The sequence below is a fragment of the Manis javanica genome, chromosome 15, assembly GCF_040802235.1.
Source record: "Manis javanica isolate MJ-LG chromosome 15, MJ_LKY, whole genome shotgun sequence".
Taxonomy (NCBI): Eukaryota; Metazoa; Chordata; class Mammalia; order Pholidota; family Manidae; genus Manis; species Manis javanica.
Window position 1 is genome coordinate 9,332,732 of NC_133170.1, and position 17,915 is coordinate 9,350,646.

General features: G+C 38.5%; 1 protein-coding gene across 3 annotated transcripts in view; it reads right to left on the reverse strand.

Moving 5' to 3' along the window:
• Positions 1-17,915, reverse strand: part of PPFIBP1 (PPFIA binding protein 1) — a 147,747-nt gene that overhangs the window by 92,020 nt on the left and 37,812 nt on the right. For 2 of the 3 annotated variants that reach the window (XM_073223212.1, XM_073223213.1), the window contains one exon: positions 962-1,060. The gene's annotated coding sequence lies outside the window, so the exon portion shown is untranslated. Of the gene's footprint in view, positions 1-961; positions 1,061-17,553; positions 17,705-17,915 lie in introns of those variants that run through there. The other variant, XM_073223214.1, reaches the window with a different exon arrangement.

A 17,915-nucleotide genomic window follows, 5' to 3' on the forward strand; every position in this document is an offset into this window, starting at 1 on the left:
ATCCAGGCACCAAAGCTCCCTCTCAAATGCGGGAGGATGGTTCCCTAACTTCCTTCCTTGTCGTGACGACAGCCAAGATTTAGAAGGCTCAGGATCACGCTCCTATTAAGAACACAACCCAGAAGGTTCTCGTGTCCCACTGACAGCTGTGCCAGAAAGAGCATTTCAACACTGAGGATATGCTAAGTCAGAAAAAGTGAGACAGTACTGTGTTCACACCCTAGGCTCTGCCACTTCCTAGCTGTGTGACCATCAGACAGATGCGCTTTACCTCTCTCTGAACCTCAGTATCCTCTTCCAGATCACTGAAATATCAACTCCTCCTTTGCAAGGTTGTCATGAGGATAATGTAAGGTGATAGTGGCAGAGCTGCCATGCCTGGCACTTGGCAAAAACCTAAAAAAGGTATTTGTTGAAAGAATACTGACTGAATCTTGACTTAAGTACTTGTCATATAGTAGAGGTTCAATTAACAGTTAATTATTATTTTTACTGAGCAAGAGAAACAGAGAAAGAGAATAAATAAGTTATGTGAAAACATCTCACTTTCTAAGCTTATAGAGTCATTAATGGGCTGACCAACAATTCTCTCTGACTCAGGTGCAGCACTGAAATGGTCTGTGAGATTAAAGAGCAATAAAGAATTTGAGAAGAGGGTGCTGCTTTTTAAGTGCTCCCAGGTTTGTATTTTCCTTCTTGGGGCCAAACACAGGTTTGCTCACTGACTGCCATAACACGTCTAAAATTTGACAGTCACCTATGTTAGTCATATTACTTTTAGAATTAAAAAAATTTTAATGGGGGGGTTAGGTGGGTCATAAATTCTCACAGACCATAAATAGACTGACATAGTCAAGTAACTTTACCACTGGGAAAACATTTACACACCAAGTATACAAAAGGTAACTGCAGCCTTAAAGATGTCAGAAATGAATAATGGTGAGGAGCTAAGTGTACTTACATTTTCACAAACAAGTTTAAGACTGATTTTTTTCCTTCAGCTCTTCAAACCCTCCATGCATGTACTTATTAGCAAACTGATCCATAAAGTTCTTTCATACTGAAAAAATAAACAAATACAAAAAAGATAAATTAAAACTTACAAATTATAGCACAGTAGAAAAAAATAAAACCTATAGATTGTAATAGAAAAGAAATAGATGGTAAATTATTATTCATAGATGGTATAAACAAAGAACATCAAATTCCATAACATGTGTTTAATTAAAAACAAGAAAATGTGTTAAGGACCAATAGATTCAAGCAACTCCCTTCCACCTGTCTTTCCGTCATCCCTCCCCACCTCCACTTCCCCGCACCCCGCCCTCCCTCCCCTCCTGCTTCCTCAGTTACTGGACAGCCTCAAATACTTCTTGAATCCTGAATTTCAGCAGAAAACCATGACCACTAATTTTTATAGTACAAAGTACCTGGCACATGTTAGGCCCTCCATGAATGTTTGTTGAATAAATGAATGAACAATCGTTTTATATCATTCAATTGGTAAGGTTAAAAAAAAATTATTATTTTCTTGCCCAAAAAGAACAATATGCAGACAATATGCAGAAACATATACACAGTTTTCTAGACTTGCTATTCTGATTGACTCCCTTACCCCTTTTAAATAATATACTTAGAAAAAAATTTCCAGTTCTATGTATATGGGCATGTACATCTTCACTATTGCAGTGGTAAAATGTGTTTTTGTAATGAAGGAATATTTAGGAAATTTTGCTATTCAAATACCTCATAACTTCCTCTATGCAAATAGGAAAGCAGCCTGTCTCTGAGTTAAATGCTCTCAGTACTACCTCACATGTGTTTTTCAAGCACGCATATAGGTCAGGGCAAGACACAGACAAGTTATTAAGCAGGAGAGTAGCTGCTTCCTTCTTCTACCTGCCCTTTAGAGGGATCAGTGACCCCAGATGTTTAAGTAAGTAGGGAAGCAAGTGTTCAGCTCCAAGGTTCCAGTAACTAAATGGCTATCTTTCCTGAGGACATTTTCCTTTTAGAAAGAGCTTCAGAAGAAGCAGGTGCTTAACACTTTAAAACGCATTACTGACAATGGAATTCTGACAATGGAATTCGTCTGACTGGGGGACAGAGGTTGTCCTGAAGGAATTTCCCAACTCATAAGAGTCTCTCTCCATTTAAGTCTCCCCTATAGCCAGTTTCATATAGGACCCATATGGCTACATAACAATCCAGGCACATTTTAGGCAATTAATGATGCAGATATAGGCAAGTCCTATTTTAAGACTGGTGTGTGCTCCAAAAGTAAACAGTTATATTAATCAGCAGTTTTCAAAATGAGTTTCCAGGAACCCTACCCAATAGATGCACCCAAGAATGGAGGCAGGGAGTGAGTGAGTAGATGGATAGTGGTGGGCTCGGCAATTTCACCTTTTTTTAGTTTATACTTTGATCCAAGATCTAGTTGGAGAAGTGGTTCCTTGAGGTGCTTCTAAAAAGGTTGAAACTCAATGATGATTTCATTAAAAGCTAGAGCAGAAAATTCCAATGAGCTCCTAACAGAACAATAATCACACCCAAATCTAACCACCACTTCTAACAGGGCCTTTATGGGGAAATGTGAGTCCCAGTCTGGGCCCCAGGGCACAGGTCAGCTGGGTCTGAGCAGGCAGGAGCTAGGTCTCCCCTTCCTTCCTCCCCAGGGCCTTCCTCACCTGCCCAGGAACAAACAGCAAAAGGAAGGACACGTCCACTGCCACAAGAACCAAACCAACAGCAAGGGGATGTGACTGAGGTGGGGAACAGCCCCTGGATATTCCAGAACAGGGGAATATCGGGTATGAAAGACAAAGTGGCTTGTCAATCACTTCCCCAGGCCCTGCCCCCTTCCCCATCAGCCTCCTTACTAGAAATCACACATATGCAAAGTTGAGATACTGCTCCCAGCAGAGCCTCTTGGATAGACATGAGGGAGGGAGAAACCAGTGTAATGGTTTAAAGAAAAGAAAAAAAAATACCTACATTCCTTAAGACCCAATTCAAAACAACATATACAATTTTTAAAAAATTTAAAGAGAATTAGAAGAAAGTGTTGCCTGAACTTGCTCCAAAGGAATTCATACAACTAAGAGGCACTGAGTATATTCAATCCCTCCTTCTGCACAGAGCTCTGGTTATTTGGCCCAAGCAGGACTGAAGACATAAAAACATTTATAAACATGGACCATTAGATTTTTTTGAGTTTCCATCATGAGCCTTGTTTAAGTCAGTCAAAGATGTCCTTTGTTACACAGTTTTGATCGAATGCAAGAGACTTAGTCATTTCCTCAGAAACAGACATAAGCTATAAACACAAACTAACCAACACAGCCGGCCACTTACAAAAAGGCTCCCTGACTACTTTAATTCAAACACAAGAGCACATTATTAAACTGAAAAGCCATTAAAACAAAAAAATCCAAACCCCTGCAAACAACATTCCTAGGAGAAAAAAACTCATATAGTGTAATGATAAGGATAATTACAAATAGCTTTTTATTGGACTCACAAACCTTTCCTATATGGAAGTTACAAAAAATAAAAACAGAAAACAGTCTATATTTGTGTTCATTTTAATAAAACAAACCCTAACCAGCCTGCCCAAATCTCAGATTTCAAGTTTCAAGAAAATCCTCCAAACCATTAAAGAAGGGACTTTAGTATCCTTGAGATGGAGAATACATCTATTATTATTGCTTATTTTCTAAATCCCTTGGCTATTCTAAATCATGACCATCATAATTGAGAGGAACATGTAAAACATAATCACTTGGATGAGGAGTCACTGTTTATTGTAACAATGCAATATTAAGTACTTTAAAACTAAATGGAATTCGAAGTCTCTATTCAGGTATGACTTAAGTATCTAAAGCAGAAGTCTGTGATCAGGACAAATACCGCCTGCCATCTGGTTTTGTACATAAACTTTTATTAGAACACAGTCATGCCTATTCATTTACATTTGTCTATGGCTGTTTCTGCAAGACACAATGACAGAGTTAATTAGTTGTATGACAGATTGCAGGACACGTATAAAATACTTATTTTCTGATTTTAAGAAAAGCTACCTAAGTGGACTGTTATCTTTAAGAAAAACTGACACTGGTTTGGTCATCTTGCTGGATAACTAAATTACTTAACCTTTAGCTGCTTTTTCTCATTTACAGTACAATAGATAATATTTACTGGGAAATTATATACACGGCATTACTCTAAGGGCTTTCCTTTTAGTAAATATACAATGAATTGATTCTTTCATTCTGGCAAAAACCCTGTGAGGAAAGTAATGATTATCCCCATCTTACAGATGAAGAAAGTGAGGGGTTAAATAACTTGCCCAAGGTCACCTTGCTGTTCAGGGGAAAAATTAAGATCAGAACTCAGGCAATCTGGGTCCAGAGCTGGTACTATTAATCTCTGTGCTACCCTGATGATAACTTTAATTGTAAAAGAAGTCCCACATAATAAAAGGAAATTGCAAGAGGCTTGTAAGTTAGGTAATGTTAGGTAAAACAGTAAAGTATCCCTCTGCACAGTTTAAGATAAAATACCTAAAAGAAGAATATAAATGGACTTCCTTTTAAGCAAGACCCTTCTGATTCTAGGATTAGAGTGAACATTGGTGTATGGGGAATGTAACAGCCCATAATACTTCGGTAAGTAAGGCTTCTCTGTACATTTTAGGCCCTTCAGAAAGCTTTTATTTAGGATACTTACCGGTGGGACCCTAAAGTTTCCAAATTTGGTCCCACCTAGGCTTACCCTCTGCCTAGTTTCCATCTGGGAAAAGGCTGCATGAGCATCAACAGAAATGCTGGAGACTGTTGTCCGCAGCCTGGTAAGAAGGGCTCTGCCCAGACAGGACGCATCACAGGGGTTCAGGACGGCCAGCCCTTGCTGAGTCATCCCCACCACTTCCCCAAATCCTCCAAAGTATCTGGACCAAATGTGTCACCTCCACGTAATCCAGCAAGAGACAGACTTATATGATTCAAATAAAATAAAGGGGGACTGTACAGTACACCTTGTTCTATAGTGCTCCACAGATGCTGCATTTTTTCTTTACAAAATGGTTTGTGGAAACCCTGCTTTGAGCAAGTCTATCGGCACCAGCTTTCCAACAGCATGTGCTCACTTCATGTCTCCGTGCAGCATTTTGACAATCCTCACAATACTTCAAACTTTTTCATGATCATTACACTTGTTAGAGTGAGTGATTACAGCTCACTAAAAGCTCAGATGATAGTTACCAACTTTATCAATATTTTTTAAATTATGTTATGTAACATATTTTTAGACAAAATACTATTGCACACTTAATAGACTACTGTGTAGTGTAACCATTACTTTTATATGCACTGGAAAACCAAAAAATTCGTTTGACTTGCTTTATTGTGACACTTGCTTTAATTCAGTCATCTGGAACTGAAGCTAAGTACCTCTGAAGTATGCCCATACCGGTAAACGACTCCTCACCAGTTCCACAGTTAGCTAGAGATGGTCTTGACCACCTTTTTCATCAGGATAGTTTTTAACTGGTTTTCAATGTCTGCAGAGTAAAGTCCAAGTCCTTGAGTTTGACATTTAAGACTCTCCTCATCTTACCCCTTTCCTGCTCTGCCAATCTCACCGCCTCCTACTGTTGGTCTTTCATACAAGGTTGGCTTGTTTTTTCTTCACACAATACCTACTCCTGCTACTGAGGCCAACTTGTTCTGTATTCCCTTATTTTTCTCTTCTACTCGTAACTCCACACCCAGTGTACAGGCCCAATCTCTGTGCTAAATATTATGGGATATAATTTGCACCTACTGTGAGGACTGGATCCTCACAATCTGGCAGACAAAACAGGTGCACAGAAGACTAAACTAAAACTGTATGTGAGAGGTTCAAAGGGCTGTAGGACTCTGCTTTGGGATCTAACAAGACTTTGGAGAAATGCCATCACTCAGTTAGACCTTGAAGGAAGGCGGAATATGAGAAAGTAATTGAGCATATAAAGTTGTAGGGGTGACCATATAGGATATCAAAGGTTTTTAAAAATCCTGGCTCCCTTTCACTGGAAATGGGGTGTGTAGGTATTACAATCAAATAAATCAGGTTGATGCCTAGCCATGCTGAAAACCGTATTTGTAGCCAATTCTCATATCTTGCTCAAATAATAAAGCCTTTCATATTATGTCCCTACATAATCTTCTCCTCTCACCGCCAATGGCATTTAGTATTTCAACCCATTCACTCATTTGGGCATTTAATCACATACTGATTTTCACTGTTTAAAATATTCCAGAAGTATATTTTGCCTCCTCAATAAGACTTTGTTATCAAAGAATGGATTCTTTCAAATAGACTCTTGGCATTTTCAAATTTTAGGTTCAAGGTCTCTGACAAGTAGTGCTACTTTAGCTGAGAAGCAAATTTAAATTATACTCTGGGGCTGTTTGGCTAGTTACATGGGGCCCAGCCAACCATAAACATATGGAATCCAGCACAGCTTTGTTTTCTGCCTACTCACATGAACAGACAAAAACCTTACTTCTTTGTGGGATGGTCAGAAAAAAGCTAACAGCTAAGGCTAATGACAGAAGTAAAGATCAAGTCAAGCAGTGTAAGAAAGCGATGGTTCTTAGCCAAAAAAATAAATAGATATTAAGGGCTTGAACAAATTACATGTTAGAGTATATTTGCAAGTCTGAGGGTGGACAAGAGGCTTGGAATTCACCCATTATGCTTGAAAAGGGTTTAGTGTACAGTTTCTTATGTGTTCCCACAATACCAAGCACCATGCTATAAATACTAAATGAAAGAATAATCCGATAATCTCTGATGTCCCAAGTCCTCAGTGAAGCCATTTCTCATGCCAAATTCAAATTCAATCTAGTCAAATTTCCCTCAAGATTCTGAAAGTTTAGTATTTGCAATGTCTACTGACATATTATATCCATTAAAAGCCATGGTTTTAAATTAACATGTTGCTTTGCAATCATATTTGTAGTGTTTAGTAACGGCTTGCCTATTTTTTTTTTCTGTTAATGCTAAGGTTTTCATGGATAGCTTTCTTTGCCAATACTGGCCAATTATTTTTATTTCCAATAGAAATATTCTAATTCAAAGATTCTAAGTGATTTTAGAATTCAAAAACTGTTATTCTTTGAAAGTTCTGAATGAATTGACTGAAATGATTTAAGTCTGCTGAGAAGTTTTATATACAAAAAAACATGCACAACTGTATGTGGCATAGGACAGTACACTGGAGGTGATGGAAGGAAAGTGACAGTTTCCTAGTGCACCAATTTTCTTTGTAGCAAATAGTTTATTTTATATGAAAAATATAATAGACTTTAGTGAAAGTTTTATATAACCATGTATCAAAACTTTGTATGAAAAACATTACGGTCTATAATGTGAAATTTACCTAACAATGTATTTTAAGAGTGGATTTCAGTTAAATTTTGGGCAAGAACTTTAGACAGTTCCACTATTTGCATACTTCTTGGAAAACACAGGGACAGTTTTTGGAGAAAATTAGATATTGCAGACTATAGTCAGTCATGTCCTCAGATGGAAAAATATCCTATAAATGTTCTGAAGTATGTCCTATCCCTACCAGAAGTGTGGGAGAAACAACTGCACTAACCCTAAAATCCTGGCCCCCGTACCCAAGCTGCACAACCAAGTCCTTTCACCTAGATCACTGACTAATGTGTTATTGCAAGTAACACTAAAAAATATGTGGGATCAAACCACTCTGATCCCACAAGCATCCTGAACTCATGTGAAATTTTTATAGTGATTGCTGGATAAAAACATGACCTCAGCCCACTGGTATGTGACACTTTATCAAGGCAGTAGAACTCGTCAGCCAGCATATCCCAGTGAGGGGGATATAGCTCTGGAAGGTGGGCTGACCCGTTATGAACTCTGCCATTGCCGACCCACAGGAGCGGCAAGGCCTCTTCCTCTGAAACCGCCCCACATGGAACAGATGCATTTTCAGGTCAGTCGAGGGCCAGATCTCCATGTCATGGGCGTTTTAGAAAGATATGGATGTGGGTTGACCAAGTTATTTCCTAAGAATTAAGCTACTAAATTGTAAGTAACTGTGAATGAATGAATGAGTGTGTGTGTGTGTTTGGGCGTGGTGTGACATTTAAACAAATACAAGACGATTTTACAACACAGAAGTATCCGAGAGGTGTATCCAGAGCTCGGGGTTTTCTAAGACAGGTCCTGCCCTGCTGCTTCCTGTTAAAATCCCGTCTACTAACATTAAGTCCCTGGAGTTCTACTGACTTATTTAAGCTAGAATAGAATATATTCCTTTAGGAAAAACAGCAATTAGAATACCTAACTTTGATCGTCAACTTCCATTTGGAGAAAGACATGATGACCTGTGAATTTTCTAAATTTCAAGAGGATTGACTACAAGTCTAAAAAAGGCTATAGGATGAAACATTCAAGGCTTCGCCACCACACACTGCTAACCACTGATAAGAGGAGGGCAAGAATACAAGGGACAAGTTGTAGCTCACCGCCATCACAAAAGGTCTTATCCCAGTAAAAGATAACCCCATTTTTTTTCAAACCATACCACTGACGCTAACATCATAGCTTTTCTTATCCTTTTCAAATACCTTCAAGAAATTGTTTCTTCTTTTCTCCCTCCCTTCCTCTTTGTCTTTCTCCTTTTAACAGGAGCCAAATTATAAGATGCTTTTTTCAAGGGTAAAGTGGCAACTGACAAGGGTTATCAAAAGCCCTAAAAATGTAATAGCCTTTGACCTGGGATTCCACATTAATTAAGCTAAAGTAAACAACTGAACTGAGCAAAGATTAATGTATATAATTTTCACAACAATGTTATTTGTAAGAAAAAAACGGAAACAGTCTAAATGTCTCCCAACAGCCATACTGAGGTACATCCACTAGAATATTAAGCAGTCCAAGGTTGCAGGGGGTGGTTACCCATGGTTAATGACACATAAGACATTCACGATATGTAAATTGATCCCTTTTGTAAATACATACATAAGGCAAAAAGTCAGGAAGGATACCATCTATGGTTTTCACCACCATCTTCTTCACTGTCTGTCCAGCGGGCTACCATTTATGTCTTTAATTAGAGAGAGACGGTGTGAGGAGGGATGAAGGGAGAGGTATACACATTTTTCTCAAAACTCGCCCACTCCCAGGTCTCTGTGCCAGATCATCTGCCTCACTCTGAGATATGCTATGATATTCCAACACGCTCACAGTGGTTTTCTGTGTGGTGGAAGAGGTGTGTGATTTCGAATAATGGGTCAGCCTGGGTTTATTATTACCAGACCGTAATTTTTTAGCTATATGATCTTGGTCAAGTTATTTGACCTGTCTAAGCCTCAAGTTTCCTCACCCAACAGATGGACAGAAAATTACAGGTAGTATATTTTTATTAGACAATTACTAGAACCTCCATAGTGGATAAAGGAAATGATTACTATATAAAATACAACTTCGTTTGTTTATACTTTTATGGAAAAAAAAGCTAAACCCCAGTCTCACAGAATATACATTAAGAACATGAGGGAAATTGCATTTACAGTGGTAACCAAAAGTGCATAGAAAGCAGCCCTACATTACCATTTTACATAGCCCAAAACAAACACAGTTTGAAAATCCTAACACAGTTTCAATGTTGTAGCCAAATTGCCGATCATCCACTGATACTGGCACTGCCTTTAACACAAAATCTCTAGGGAAGCATTAATGCTCTACTGCAATAAGAGTTAGTAATTCCACTCCAACACCCTTACTTTCAAGAAATAATTTATCTAAAGCAAAAAATATACACAGAGGTGTTCATGACAGAATCCTAAACAATAAGTAATTGGAAATATATGAATATCCATTGTTAAGTGATGGTGAATGATTTAATTAATTTTGGCATCTCAAAGGAATAAAATTAGGAAATCAAGTTGTCACATTGCAAATAGTCTGATATACTTTAAGTGAAAATAACAGGATCCAAAATATCTGTACTCTGTCTCCATGGAAAATATAGACCTGTGCACAGGAATAACTGAAGTGAGGAGAAGCCTGTGGGACCTGGGAAGGAGAGACGTGTAGACTGAGAAGCAGTTTGTACAAAACCAGAGGGGTGGACCGGCATGGCACCCTCTGCATCTGGACCAGAAGACATGGTCAGTTGTGCCAGCTATGCCTGTTGCATGGCTAGTAGCAGACCTCCTATCTCGGAGGAAGAAAGGAAGATAGGAAGGAGGGCAGGACCAAATCTCACTAATATTTCACCGACGGATTGCCAATGGTACCTTCTCTCAGTTCGGACACTAGCGGGTCACACAAAACAAAAGAGGTCTCCCCGGGAAAACCGTGAACTCCACTGCCACGAGGCACCCTCACTTCTTGAGTCCTTCCGAGCGCTCCAAGGTAACATAGTTGGTGGATGGATGCATTATGTTATCATTATAATTGAACCACACTGACTCCCCACAAAAAAATAAAAATGGACAAGTGGTTTAAAGGAAAAAGGACAATGATAATTTAATGTAAGCACAAGTGAACATAGGAAATCAGTGGATCTGACACCCCTACTTGTTCGGATTGTACAACCCAAACAGCAGTCCCAGTCCCTCTAAAATTACACTGTCACAGTGAGACCATTTTCTGGAATGTGCATTTTGAAAATAGAAGTTTGAAAATATTGCCATTGTGTCATTTTTTTCCAGATAATGTCTCAACCATAAAACCTATACTAAACCATAAAAACTACACTAAAAATGGGAACACAGAACCCTCTAACCTGTCTTAAAATTAACAAAACTGTTTTTTTAAAACTTTAAAATTTTAGATTAATTTAAAATTAGTTTAGTTTTTAAAGTCCTACTAAAGAATAGGGAAATGCTGCATGTTCCCATTATTTTTTTTAAGAACTGATTGAACATCTTTCTTAAAAAGAAAATAATAGCTACCATTTATTAAGGGCTTATTATACATGGTTTCTGACACCTTTCTTAGTGTTCAAAGTGTGTTAACTATCCAATCTTCAACACTACCCCAGATGGAGAAATGACTATTGCTACCTCATTTCATAGATACAAAAACTGAGACACAGAGAGATTAAGCAAATTACCCAATCTAGTAAATAAACAAGACAGGATTCTAACCTAGCAATTTAACTCTAGAAGGCTGGCTCCTAACCACTCAGATTACTATACTAGGTTGCAATTTACTGCCTGATTTCAACCAAACCTTTGTGCAGCTGATGAATACAAACAAATAGTGAACACTGCTTGGCTCCCATTTGATCTGTATGTATACTCAATATAAATTAACTTTTACACTGATGACAACTGAAAATATAAGTATATAAATGAGTTAAACTTAGAAGCAAACCTTAAAATTACTGTAGTAGAAAGCAGAAATAGAAATCGATTTTTAAAAATAAGGAAGCAAATGCAATTATATTAATCTCACTAAAATTATTAGAGGGAAAAAAAGCCAAAACATTTTAAAACGGAGAGTATTAATGAATATAACATTATTTTAAAAATATTTTTTATCTTCTTTCAATTCCCATTTTTGTGCATATGTATTTATTAGTGCAATGTGTACATTATTTATAATAAATATAAATATATTGGAGAAGATGTCCACAAATTTAATGACAGTAGTAGCCTGATCAAATGTTTAGAAACCATTGCGAGGCTTTAAAACAGGAGAAAAGCCATCAAAGTTGCATTTCAAAAAAGATCATTCCAGAGACAAGATCAGAGGATGAACCAGAGGCAGGGGTCCCAATTACAGTTTCCAAGGGTCTGAATTAGTGAGAATGGAGGACAGAGGAAGGCTGAGAAATGCATTTATGGGTATAAAGGAGCAGACGTTGATGATGACTATGGTTTCTGACTTGTGGCAACAGAGAATCCAGACGAGAATATAAAACAAGTGAGCTTGTTGGGGGCAAGGGGTGGGGGTGGGGGTGGTGATTCAACTTTGATCATATTGAGAGTACAATGCCCATGGACCCACACATTGCAGAAGGCATACTAGCCAGCTGGTAAAACAGGTCTGCAGAGTCCAGGGAAGAGCCCTGGGCTCATTCGCGGCCAAGCTTTATCAGTTTACAAGTGATCACTGACAAGATGGGTTTGGTAAGTGCACTGGAGATGAAATGCCCAAGGACAGAAGGCGGCCAGCACTTACAGAACCAAGCCATTAGAGAGCACAGGGCCCAGGAGAGGGGGGAGGTCCCGGAGAGGGTGAATGAGAAAGTTCAGGAGCTGTGGTGTGTGGAAGGCTGGCAAGGGGCAGGCTGCCGGTCTAAGTGACCCACGGTACCGCCAACCAGCCAGGATGTGAGAGCCTCCTGGCATCACCTTTGCTCCCAAAGCAAAACGAGGCCCCTCTGCTACCAACTCCACACCCCTATTCATCTAGGAAGTTGAAAGAGATGAGCTTGGTAAAGAACGGTGCAGTATTGGCAGCCTTATATCCTCAGAAATGAGTGAATTAGCGTAATCAAAAGTCAGGATTAAACTGTGATAAACAGCTTAGTGGACTATGCCATTACTAGAAAAAGAATGTCTTCCCTATAAACCTTGATTTTTATAGTGAACTAATTAAAAAAATACATGGATGTGCTTTCTCAGATTAAGAACAAAGTCTCCCCTGGCCCAGAAAACATGAGAAAATTACTTCTGCTGTTCCTCTTGCTATATGTGCTTCACTGCTGATCAGTAGCAACTGCTGATGCCTCTTTTCTCATCGGACCTACCGACCTCCTTCATCACAATGTGAAGGCAGGCTTTGGCTTTTTCAGATAGCTATGAATGTGTTCAGTGGCTTCTCTTAAGAAGAGATAACACATAGTACTGGAGGTCCTAGCCACGGCAATTAGAAAAAACAAAGAAATACAAGGAATCCAGATTGGTAAAGAAGAAGTTAAACTGTCACTATTTGCAGATGACATGATACTATACATAAAAAACCCTAAAGACTCCACTGAAAAACTACTAGAACTGATATAGGAATACAGCAAAGTTGCAGGATACAAAATCAACACACAGAAATCTGTGGCTTTACTATACACTAACAATGAACCAACAGAAAGAGAAATCAGGAAAACAACTCTATTCACAATTGCATCAAAAAAAATAAAATACCTAGGAATAAACCTAACCAAAGAAGTGAAAGACTTATACTCTGAAAACTACAAGTCACTCTTAAGAGAAATTAAAGGGGACACTAATAGATGGAAACTCATCCCATGCTCGTGGCTAGGAAGAATTAATATCGTCAAAATGGCCATCCTGCCCAAAGCAATATACAGATTTGATGCAATCCCTATGAAACTACCAGCAACATTCTTCAATGAACTGGAACAAATAATTCAAAAATTCATATGGAAACACCAAAGACCCCGAATAGCCAAAGCAATCCTGAGGAAGAAGAATAAAGTAGGGGGGATCTCACTCCCCAACTTCAAGCTCTACTACAAAGCCATAGTAATCAAGACAATTTGGTACTGGCACAAGAACAGAGCCACAGACCAATGGAACAGACTAGAGAATCCAGACATTAACCCAAACATATATGGTCAATTAATATTTGATAAAGGAGCCATGGACATACAATGGCGAAATGACAGTCTCTTCAACAGATGGTGTTGGCAAAACTGGACAGCTACATGTAGGAGAATGAAACTGATCACTGTCTAACCCCATACACAAAAGTAAACTCAAAATGGATCAAAGACCTGAATGTAAGTCATGAAACCATTAAACTCTTGGAAAAAAACATAGGCAAAAACCTCTTAGACATAAACATGAGTGACCTCTTCTTGAACATATCTCCCCGGGCAAGGAAAACAACAGCAAAAATGAACAAGTGGGACTATATTAAGCTGAAAAGCTTCTGTACAGCAAAAGACACCATCAATAGAACAAAAAGGAACCCTACAGTATGGGAGAATATATTTGAAAATGACAGATCCGATAAAGGCTTGACGTCCAGAATATATAAAGAGCTCACACGCCTCAACAAACAAAAAACAAATAACCCAATTAAAAAATGGGCAGAGGAACTGAACAGACAGTTCTCTAAAAAAGAAATACAGATGGCCAACAGACACATGAAAAGATGCTCCACATCGTTAATTATCAGAGAAATGCAAATTAAAACTACAATGAGGTATCACCTCACACCAGTAAGGATGGCTGCCATCCAAAAGACAAACAACAACAAATGTTGGCAAGGCTGTGGAGAAAGGGGAACCCTCCTACACTGCTGGTAGGAATGTAAATTAGTTCAACCATTGTGGAAAGCAGTATGGAGGTACATCAAAATGCTCAAAACAGACTTACCATTTGACCCAGGAATTCCACTCCTAGGAATTTACCCTAAGAATGCAGCAATCAAGTTTGAGAAAGACAGATGCACCCCTATGTTTATCGCAGCACTATTTACAATAGCCAAGAATTGGAACCAACCTAAATGTCCATAGATAGATGAATGGATAAAGAAGATGTGGTACATATACACAATGGAATACTACTCAGCCATAAGAAAAGGGAAAATCCTACCATTTGCAGCAACATGGATGGAGCTGGAGGGTATTATGCTCAGCGAAATAAGCCAAGCGGAGAAAGAGAAATACCAAATGATTTCACTCATCTGTGGAATATAAGAACAGAGGAAAAACTGAAGGAACAAAACAGCAGCAGAATCACAGAACTCAAGAATGGACTAACAGGTACCAAAGGGAAAGGGACTGGGGAGGATGGGTGGGTAGGGAGGGATAAAGGGGGGTGGGAAGAAGAGGGGGGGTATTAAGATTAGCATGCATGGGGGGGTGGGAGAAAGGGGAGGGCTGTACAACACAGAGAAGACAAGTAGTGACTCTACAACACTTTGCTATGCTGATGGACAGTGACTGTAAAGGGGTTTATAGGGGGGACCTGGTATAGGGGAGAGCCTAGTAAACATAATATTCATCATGTAAGTGTAGATTAATGATAACAAAAAAAAAAAAAGCAGTTCCTGTGTGGTGACCTCCAATGAGTTCTACACAATGGTATAAAGGGCATATAAAAGTGTAGGCAAAGGGTTTGTTTGTGCTTATACAGAGGATCAAAGCCTAATTTGGCTACCCTGAAAATGAACTAAGATACGATATGAAAAAGAACTTCCAACATCAGCACTCTCTGGAAGACTCATGCAAGAAGATGATCATCAAAAAACCCCAACAAAGATCCACGCGCTGCTACAGGTGTAGATGCACTCATCCCACCGATTCCTGGACTTGCCATGGGAATGAAGAAGGAGATATCTACGCTGGCCTGTGCATACAGTAAAACAACAAATTTGACTGGATCTACACTGTTGGAACTCAACCAAGAATTAGGAGAAGTGCAAATTGTAGCGCTCCAAAATCTTACAACTACAGAATATTTACTGTTATAAGAACATATGGATGAGAGCAGTCCCCAGGAATGGGCTGTTTTAATTTGTCTGATTTCTCTCAGACTGTTCAAGTTCAGTTGGACAATATCTACCATATCATAGATAAGTTTTCACAAATGCCTAAGGTGCCTAACTGGTTTTCTTGGTTTCACTGGAGATGGCTGGTAATTATAGGTCTGCTTTGGTTATGTAACTGTATTCCTATTATGTTAATGTGTGTGCACAATTTAATTAGTAGTTTAAAACCTATACATGCTGAAGTTACTCTACAAGAAGATATGCCAAAGAAATAATCAATCTTCCCATGTTTTCTTCCGCCTGCTACTTCTATAGCTTTTCTTCTTCCTTCCTAATTACAACCCCTAAATAGAATTCATGCCTCATATCGAATTTACCGTGTATCACAATTCTTCCAAGTGGTAAAGATACCTCAAGACAAATGCTGAGCATAGAAGCCACAGGGCATAAATATGCAAAGAAGTAAAAAACTAACCTTTTCAAACAATAAGGCTTCTCTCTCACTTACCAACTTTACATTTCCCTGTATGGCCCCGGAAGATGACTGGTTATCCAGAGACGGGAAGGATTCCTCAAGGGAGGAACAACCTAAGACAGGCACAGTCGCAGGGGGCCCAACAGGTGAGAAATTGGGGATCAACAGAGGTGAGGCTTAGAACCTCCCCCCCCCATTCTGAGAGAAATCTGCTGCATCCGTGGATGTTTTATTGCCCTTGTCTAGCTTGGATTAACACATAGTCTACAGGCACACACCTGATCATCTACATTTGCTCTCTTACAACACTAAACTATGTTTTCTACCTTTATCTTGCATCTACCTACCACTTCAGCAGTTTATTAAAAATAATAATAATAAAGAGAGAAATGTGGTATCCACATATAAATCAAGTATAAAAATCAAACAAATATTCATATTTGAACTGACTGTTATAGTTCATAATGCATGATCAAAACTGAAAGTTTCTGTGATAACTGCCCTTGTACTATTCACCATGTAACTTATTCACTATGTAAGAATTTGTTCTCCATGTAAGAACTTGTTCGTTGTGCTTCAGAAGATTGGAGACGGACGAGAATTAGGCTTGGGGTGGATTAATGATTATACATTGAGCATTGAGTCCCCTATACAGAATTTTATTGTTGTCAACAACCATTTGATCAATAAATAGGAGAGATGCCCTCACAAAAAAAAAAAAAAAGTACACACTTCCAATTGTAAAATAAATAAGTACCGGGATGTAATGTATAGCATAAGGAATATAGTCAAAATATTGTAGCAACTTGGTATGGTGATAGCTGGTACCTACAATTATCATGTATATAAATGTTCAATCACTGTGTTGTACACCTGAAACTAATGTAATACTGTGTGTCAACTACCCTTCAATAAAAAATAATTATCTAAATTAAAAAAATGCAAAAAAAAAGAGGAGATAACAGCTAGATTAAAGGCAAATTTTACTATTTTTCCAATGCCCTTAAAAATGTTTTTATTCTTGAATTTCTCCATATTCATAAAGGAATATAAACATTATCTTTTGTTTGACTTAGTGTCCTAACCACATCTACTTGGTCTGAATAATGGGCCAGGCAGGATAAAATGAAGCTGGACAACCCTCTCAGACATAAAAATAGCACCGCAAATTGAGTTCACCAGCTCACTTTCCTCCAAAGTTTTTTATTACAGAAAATTTCAAATATATACAAGCATAAGTAGATTAATATAATGAGTGCCAGACACCCCTCACCTGTTTAAGCAATCACCACTCAGGGCCAATCTTGTTCCATCTATTCTCTCTCTTACCCACACCCACTATATTACCCTAAAGCAAGGCCCAGAAATTATATCATTTCTCCTGTGACTATTTCAGTGTATCTCTCTAAAAATTAATGTCACTGTAAGACTATTGTAATACTCCACCCAAAATTAATAATAATTCTTATTGTCAGAAACAGGAATTTCTATTTCAATACCATCATATTTCTAGACAATGATCACATTTCCAATTGTATTATAAAAGTTATATTTCACAAAGCCATTTGTTTGCATTAGGATCTCACCAAAGTTCACGTGGCTGGTTGACAGATCTGTTAAGAATTCTTTAATCTCTAGTTCCTCCCTTCATCTCTTTTCTCTCTCCTTGCCAGTTGCTCACTGAAGAGGCTGGGTTGCTTGTACTGTAGAGTATCTCAGTCGGACTGCATTCCGAGGTACGACAGAACATGTCTCAGCTCACCTTTAAAATTCAGGTTCGTTCAGTGCTTTCCTGCACTCGTCAATAGATCATTATATAAATAGAAATGTCCCACGGCACGCTGAACAAACCAGCAGGCTTTTCTATTCTGCTGACGTTAAGTACCATGGAAAACAAACTGAGGGACAATGCTCAAGGATGCTGTAAAACTAGGACAGGAACAGAAGT